General features: G+C 39.2%; 1 gene segment (V, D, J or C); it reads left to right on the top strand.

Moving 5' to 3' along the window:
- The first annotated feature begins 716 nt into the window (after window positions 1-716).
- On the top strand, window positions 717-3,615 carry LOC307121297 (immunoglobulin lambda constant 7-like). The segment is given in 3 exons: window positions 717-770; window positions 1,228-1,279; window positions 2,314-3,615.
- The last annotated feature ends 5,301 nt before the right edge of the window (window positions 3,616-8,916 follow it).

The following is an 8,916-nucleotide window of genomic DNA, read 5'->3' on the forward strand; positions in this document are numbered from 1 at the left end:
CTCCTGAGGAACTTCATCTTGTGGAGTTGCCATTTTGTTGACTCAGCCAATAAACCTCCGGCTCGAAGGACCACTTGTAATAGACTGTGTGCGTCTGCAGCTGATTTTGGATTGCTCGTCAACTGAGTCTTCCTCGGTAAGAAGGAATAGGCAAATCCAATGGTGCAATTTGAGAATTTATTGAAGAGGAGTCAGGTACATGGAGATGATGGCGGTTTAGGTGTTAAAATGACAAATAGGTGGATTTGTGTGGGTGTGTGTGTGTATGTGTGTGGTTATCTGAAACAAAATACAATAAAATGTATATTAGTAAACATGTAGGCTATGGTTACATACAGATGCATAAAGAAACAACCCGCAATACAACCAAGATCCACTGGAGGGAGCTCTAACTCTATAAATGAACTTGCATAAATGCAATAAATCTCCAAATGGTGAAAAAAGGTGCCACAACAGGCGAACTACACATTAAATATAATATTTGCAGTTATTTACAAGGCAATAACTAAATATATACAGTAGATGGCCACTTTAAGAGTGCTTATAGAGCGCCGTAGCGGCAGCAGCAGTATAGCAATAATATAACATGTACAACAACTTAGTCACCTGGGCGAATAACTCTGCAACAAGTACGTCATTCATGTAAAAATAGTACTTACATCTTAAGGACGCACACAGCACTTCTACACACAAGACTAGCGCAGGATTAACTGAGGATGGCCATTCTCTGCACCGTGAATAATGCTCTCATAGCCCCAGACTACACGGAAGTGAACGCGCCACGAGCGCCACGAGCGATCAGAACTACAGATGAACACATGCATTCTGGGTAATGTAGTCTATATTAGGGCACGGACTTTTAAAAATTCAATAAACTCATGATTTGAGCAGATTTTCACTGAAGATTGAAGTCTGAAGCTGCAGGTTTTTCTGTGAATCCTGAAGATTGAGCTGCATATGAAGAACAGAAGCATCATTATGAGAAACTCAAACACAACATCATCCATGATCAAAGAGGTCAAAGGTCACCTCAGAGGTCACAGCTCATCAAATATATTTCTTTAAACAGTGTTATATCAGAAATCATTGAGTCAATCTGAATGAGTGAGTGTTGAGAAGAGCTGAGGAGCTTCTAATATCAGTGTGTTGAAGTGTTGTTTCTCTCTCTCTGCTGGAGTGTGTGTTCACTCGAGTGGAATAGAGGTTTTTGTACGAGCGTTTCATTAGATTGTATCACTGTGGTGGACATTCGGTGGAGGAACCAAACTGGTGATCAAATGTAAGTCTTTTTAATTTCCTATTTTAAAAATACAATTTAGATTTTAGAAATGTATGTTGCATTATAAAGATATTCATAATGGAGATTATAATGCCTTATATATTTTCATTATTAATTGTAGCCAAAGTTAAAATGCATTATAATATTTGCAAATTCCTTGTTGCATCTGAAATTTGTTGTTTGTCGTGAGTTTTAATGTATTATAATTTCTAAAGGTGTAACAATGAATAGATAATATTATAATGTGTTATAACTGTGGTTACAATTATTCATGAGATCATACATGCATTATATTGTGTATAACAATTCATAATTAATGCATTAAAATACTTTTATAATGCATTGTGTATAAAGGCTTTAAGTGTTACTGATATTGTTTAATAATTATTGAATCTAAATCAATGATATTGTCATGTTTATACATTCAGAAGAACGGCATTATTCCTTTCAACAACAAAATCTAAACATATTTCCATAAAGCGTCTCACTATGAGTTTATTGAGTTTATTACAGGTTTGTTTTCCTTCATTTATTTCTACACTGAGTTCATATATAGTTCATCTTTTATTGTAGATATCATACATGGAGAAAAGAGATTTGACATCAGAATGTAAATGTTGTACTTTCTGTAGTTCAGTCAATGATACTGAATCTCTTTTGCTCATGTTGTGATTATAATTCAGTGCTTTATAATACAAACACAATTTATGTGTGACTTTTAATTCTGTGTGAAATTGAGTTTCATTTTGAGTTGAATATCTCAGTAAAATGTAAGAACTTTATGTTCTGAGTTAAAAACTGCTGTGATGAAATCAGTCGGTGTATTACAATGTTGAGTTTGATTGATGAGGTTTGATGTAAATGTATATAGTGATTGTGTAGTTTGTATATTGTATATGTATCAGCTGTAGTGATGTTGAAGGACATGAAGGATCAGATTGTGATTGTGATTTGTCCTGCTGTTGAAATGCTGTGAATGAAAGTGCAGTGTGTTTTCTTTGTGTTTGTGAATGTGTTGTGTTTGTCTCCTGCAGCTGGTCTCACAGTGAAGCCCTCAGTGTCTCTGCTGCCGCCCTCTTCTCTGCAGATCTCTGGAGGCTCAGCCGCACTGCTCTGCCTGCTCAGCTCTTACTCTCCACAGGGGGCGCTGGTGAGCTGGACACTGGACGGGTCAGAGGTCACCGAGGGGGTTCTGACCAGCGCAGAGAGCCAGCAGAACGGCCGCTACAGCCGCAGTAGCGTCCTGACCCTCAGCAAAGCACGCTGGGAAGCGGGAGAGGTGTACGTCTGCAGAGTAACACATGATGGAGCTCCTCATGAGGTCTCGTTCCACAAGAGCTCTGAGTGCTGATGTTTCTCTCCTGAAGATGAGCCGTATCTGAGTGTCCTGTGTCAGGCAGGATTCACATGAGTCTAGTGCTGCAGCTGTAGTGATTTACAACTCAATACTGAAAGAGAGCTCGCATGTGTCAAAGCACTGTGTGATCTTTCAATCTGCTGTGTTTGCTGCAACATTCAATAAAGCTTCTCAACAAGTTCACTTTGTGTCTGACAACATCATTCAACTAACAGATGAAGATGCAGGTGCTTTTCAGAAGGTTGATCAGTAGCAGTAAATCAGTCAAATAAAGCTCTTGGGGTTTGAACATGGTCTCTGGAGACAGAGCTGCTCTATTCTGAGAGGATCACAATCACTCCACCCTGACAATGCAAATGGGATTTTCAGTCTCACTCTTTGATTGGTTACAGGATCTGGACTGGAACAGACCACTTTCACTTCTGCTACACATTTACATGCGGAAGAAGGCGCTGAACTTTAACATATAAAAATATGATCCCAAATCAATAATCAGCTGTTCTGACAGTAATTACAGTTAAAAGTATGAATATGGTTTAAATATAGCTAGCTGAGGAACGAGTCAGATCAAATTATTTAAATTGTATGAGATTGTATGATTTGCATACAATTTATGGAAAATTGTAATTATGCCGATCCTTAATCCAGTCAGTAGGTGGCGGTACTAATTGCTAGATTTCAAAAATTGAAGCAAACTAATATCTACAAAGAATCTACATTGGTCAGTCAAACTTAAATATTAACACATGAAAAAATAGCTTAAAAGACCATTCAATAAGGACCTTTATTAAAACCCCAACAAGTCCAACTTCAACCAGCCTTGCTTCAAAATAAGTGTCAATGGATGTCGAGACGTCAAAAAAGGACCTTTCTTGGAACATGTTAAAAAATTAGCCTTTACACCCTCTAACACACTTTTGCTTCGGGCAGCTCACAATCTGAAATTACAGTGTCCCACACATCCATAATAATATAATACATAAAAATAAGAGCACCCTTCCTTTGGGGAAAAACGAATAACTCTACGAGTTCAACTGAGTCCATTCTGAGTGGATGTTCAGAGTTGCTGCAGTAAATTGCAGAAAGACTCGTAAAAACAAAACATAACATTTATCGCTGAAAAACTTGCTCAAAATGTTGAAAATGAAAACATTCAAACATTATTGAAATGTCCACTCTCTTGACAATTTCTCTGTAGCATCACATGGATTAATGTTAATACCTTTGAAATAAGTCAGAACATGAAAACAAGGTGGGGTGACCCACAGAATGGCGGTACATTTTATCTCCTCTTACTAAATAATGTAAAAAATGAGAATTCTTCCTCTAGGAAATGCAGACAAAAAAAGCTTTCACACCCTCTTAAACATCCATGCTCTTTCAACTCTTTTAGGGCTAGTCAAAAACTGAAGCAGATGGCTGTCCAGACCCTCATACCAGACCCTCGGCCCATTTCATAACTTATTGATGTCCATTGACATGATCCTGGTAAGTTCCTTGACGATCTTTATGGGTAAGTAACATTACAGTTTTAGTTCAAGTTAAAAGTCACCTACATTTTCACATTTCAGCACTACAACTGACATGTCAGACATGTGACGTACAGCGAAGACCTGTCTATTTAATTAATATTAACTTCAACCTCAACGATCTGTGTCCTCAGAGTGGCAGATTGGCTTGTGTGACAGGTTATTGAGTTTTATTAATGTTTACATCAGACTAGTGATGGGCATTCGATTACATTTTCTTAGTCGATCGTTGGGAGAATTAACGATCGACTATCGATTAATCATTAATATTTCTATAATAAAATTAATTATTTGACTATTATAATTCAAAAATGCAATGAATACAAAAATACAGCGTGTTTTTCCTCAATGAGACCTTTATTACAAGATCAACTTGTGGCAGACAGTTAAACTACGTTCAGTTAGGCAAACCGAACATATATGCGGTGCTCTAAAGCAGCGGAACCTGCATCTGCGAGCAAGCGTTCTTAAACAGAGAACTCATTTGTTCCAAAATAATAATAATAAAAAAGAATCATGTTAAACAATAACTTAAACAAAAAACATTATAATACTTAGATCTGACAGGTTTTGTCAAAATGTAACTCAAAACTATCCAAGCCAGAAGAAAGGGCCTGATATAAGCCTTCCTAACAATTAGGCTAACTTAACAAGTTATGAGGTGGATATTGATGAGGCCGAAGGTGACGGGATAAGTGTTCGAGATGGAGACGTCTTTCTCTGCAGACATAACCGTGGTGGCACATTTAAGTGCTGACAGCACGGGCTGTGTGTCCTCCATCAGCTCCATCAACTCATCCTTCAACTCCAGGATCCTGGCATCTTGAAGCTTGGTCACGGTTTGGTTCGACAGCACGACTGTTTAAGTTGCCAGGCCCATTTGCTCCTGTTTCTTTTGCAGCGCTTTGGTTGCTGTAGTGCTGTGATTAAAGTGGCTAATGAGTTTACTAGCCGCTGATATTACCCCGATAAAGACACAGTGCAAATCCGTCATTTATGGCCAACTGGAGGGTGTGTGCAAAACGGAAATCCAGGGCACTCTGGTGGGACTGTTGGCAGCTAAAATATTGACGGCGTTGTCATGAAAGCATACAATAACTCGGCTCTTAAGTCCCGACTGCTCTACAGCTCCATTCATTTTCTCAGTGGGGGGGTCAGCTGTATGCCGGCCTGGCAGGCTTTCTGTGAGCAGGACCGCTGAGTTCATTTGCCAGTCATCACTGATGTAGTGGCAGAGTTATGGTGATGTAGCTCTCATCTGTTAAAGTGGTCCAGCAGTCTGTAGTTAGAGCAACTCTCTCAGCTTTGCTCAATATTTTAACAGCTGCTGCTTTCGTTCTTCGTAGTGAGTTTCTACCAGTCTGGTGATGGTATGTCGTGATGGAATTTGATATGCTGGTTCCAATAAATGTATCAGTTCTCGAAAACCATTGCCCTCAACAATACTTAAGGGGCAGAATATCCATCTCAATGAACTTGCAGATCCCTTGGGTAATTTTCTCTGCTCGTTGTGCATCACAGCTCCGAGTCCGTGCTAACGCCGACTTGATGCTATGTTAAGACTGAGAGCAGGATGCACCGCCACCGACATTAACCAGGGACGGATACACTTTGTTTAAGTGGTACATTATTTGAGTCGTGGCCGTGTTGTACTTATACACGTCATCGCAATTTTTGCAGTGAACTATTTCACTTTTTAAATCAAAATGGTCCCACAACACACTTCACCGTGACCTCTTCATGATTATTCTTTTGAAATCAAAACGGAAGATCACAGATAACCGAGTATGGTGACAAATATTGCACCCTGGTGGTAAAATGTTTAATTGCTGCCACGCAGTGAAATTCATTTAATTGCTTCAAGACTCTCACTACGCAACGCAACCAGCAATAGATTAAAAAAATGCAAATGTGATCGACGAAATTCTTAACGATCAATTATCTATCGTCAGTTAATCATGCCCATCCCTACATCAGACTGAAATGTCAGTGCTTTGTTATGTTGTCATGATAACTCATACATGCTGTAAGTAAGTTTAACAAATCAGTATGTACTACTATGATTTAAGTAGTTAAATAAAAATATGTCATTCATATCAGTTCAAGCATTATTTGATATCATAATATATAGGTATGCCCTACAAGAAAGATCAATTTATGTTTAATGTGTCAAATATTGTGTTGGTCAGTTTGCTGGCAAATTAAGAACAGGGATACCATGGTCCTTAAACCAGGTACTGGTTGCTTTGGCACTGTGTGCAGGTGCCAAGTCCTGTTGGAAAATGAAATCTGCATCGCCATAAAGTTGGTCAGCAGCAGGAAGCATGACGTGCTCTAAAACTTCCTGGTATACGGCTGTGTTGACCTTGGACCCCAGAAAACACAGTGGACCAACACCAGCAGATGACATGGCACCCCAAACCATCACTGACTGTGGAAACTTTACACTGGACCTCAAGCAACGTGGATTGTGTGCCTCTCCTCTCTTCCTTCAGACTCTGGGACCCTGATTTCCAAAGGAAATGCAAAATTTACTTTCATCAGAGAACAGAACTTTGGACCACTCAGCAGCAGCTCCAGTCCTTTTTGTCTTTAGCCCAGGTGAGACGCTTTTGACGCTGTCTGTTGTTCAAGAGTGGCTTGACACAAGGAACGCGACAGCTGAAACCCATGTCTTGCATACGTCTGTGTGTAGTGGTTCTTGAAGCACTGACTCCAGCTGCAGTCCACTCATTGTGAATCTCCCCCACATTTTTGAATGGGTTTTGTTTCATAATTCTCTCCAGGGTGCGCTTATCCCTATTGCTTGTACTGAAATTTACTTTACTTTACTTTACTTTTTTCTACCACATATTTTCCTTCCCTTCGCCTCTCTATTAATGTGCTTGGACACAGAGCTCTGTGAACAGCCAGCCTCTTTTGCAATGACCTTTTGTGTCTTGCCCTCCTTGGTGGTACCAGGTGTCTTCAATATTGAACCTTTTCACAATATTCTAATTTTCTGAGATACTGAATTTGGGATTTTTCTTAGTTGACAGTTATAATCATCAAAATTAAAATAAATAAACATTTGAAATATATCAGTCTGTGTGTAATGAATGAATATAATATACAAGTTTCACTTTTTGAATGGAATTAGTGAAATAAATCAACTTTTTGATGATATTCTAATTATTTGACCAGCACCTGTATATAGTATAGTATATATTTTATACTATATAGTAGGCTACTATTTATACTATATAGCATGGGCATCAGAAGCAAAAAAATTTGGGTGGGTCCTTTCCCAGAAACATTTTACTGGAGTAGATGCAATTTACATTAAGTACAAATATATCGGCTTGTTTACTAAACGTCTGGTTGAGGCAGACAAAACTACAGAAAACTCAAAATCTTTCACAGCAACAATAGTGTAGGGGTAAGACGCATGGCATGAAGATCTGACACAAATCTACCCACGGTTTGAATCTACCTTTTACCGAACTCGCTCTAGTCCTTTTTCCCATCACATATCAGATCGGAAAGGCATTTATTTTCAATGAAAATAAAGAAAATATTAGAAAAGTGGAAATAACGTCTAAAAACGTTTAGTCAGTGTTTATTTAATAATGTCCACTATGGTTTCGGACACCACTAAATGGCTGTTCCGTCAAATAGTGCCCACAGCTGAATCAATCATTCATCCATCTTCCAAACCGCACTGGTCCAGCGTAATATCATGCATACAGGTATAAATTCCTTTTTAAAATTATTATTATATTGTTTTAGCCTGACGTCGTCATACTCAATTCTAGTCAGAATATGAGTCTGAGACCGCTCCGTTGGGCTGTGATTATGGGGCGTGTTTCAACCGAACCAGGAAAGATCTCAATTGGATAGACCTACAACCAATCAGAGCAACTGAGCGACGCACAACGTTAGTTGTCAAATGTCAACAGAACTCAACTGCACTGTGTTGCCATGTCCGCGGGTTGAAGCGACCCCAATTATGTGATATACAAACCCAGGAATGCGATTTTTAGCTGCCAGCCCTGCCAAAATAACACATATTTTACCCCCCAAATGCCTTTTTTTTCCCGGAGAACCCCCCCTGGAAAGCTATTGGGCTTGTTTTTGGCTAGTTTTGAGGAACGTTAGCAATTGGGCGGCTTTTGTTGTAAAAACTTGGCAACCCTGTCTGCACGCACGCTGGAATAAGTAGCCTAACGTTAGAAGAACAAGATTAGTGTACGATCTTTGCCGGTGTTGTAAAAAAAATAATTTAAGGATACATAGAGTACTTACCAACACGATCATCATTTCTGAGAGAAAAAGTAAAGGTGAATGCATAAACGAACAAGTTCTCCGTTTAGGATTAGAACAAACTCAATCCAAGCGGCTTTTGATGACGTGGATGATTACGTTACTGTTTATCATCTGTCCATCATCGTCTAAAGCCCGCCCTGACAATTTCATTGGTCCGAACAGTTTCTGTTCGGGCATAATTACTTCTCTACCGATCAATTCCAGACCGAACTGCCCGAGTAAAAATGTTGTGGGCGGGGCTAAGTTCGGCTGGCATCCAGGCTAATATTGTTTGATTAAGGTTTAAACATGCTAGTTTCCATGGCAGAGTTCAAGATAAATGTTTTCAGAGCTGCCGGTTTGCTATGTTTCAAATAAACAGCAAGCACAAACAGTGGACTAATGTAGGGAATAGTGAATGAGGGTATAGGGGGCGATTTTGAACACAGCCAGGAGCGCCATGGCAG

The sequence above is a fragment of the Gobio gobio genome (assembly GCF_949357685.1).
Source record: "Gobio gobio genome assembly, chromosome: 25".
In the NCBI taxonomy this organism is placed as follows: Eukaryota; Metazoa; Chordata; class Actinopteri; order Cypriniformes; family Gobionidae; genus Gobio; species Gobio gobio.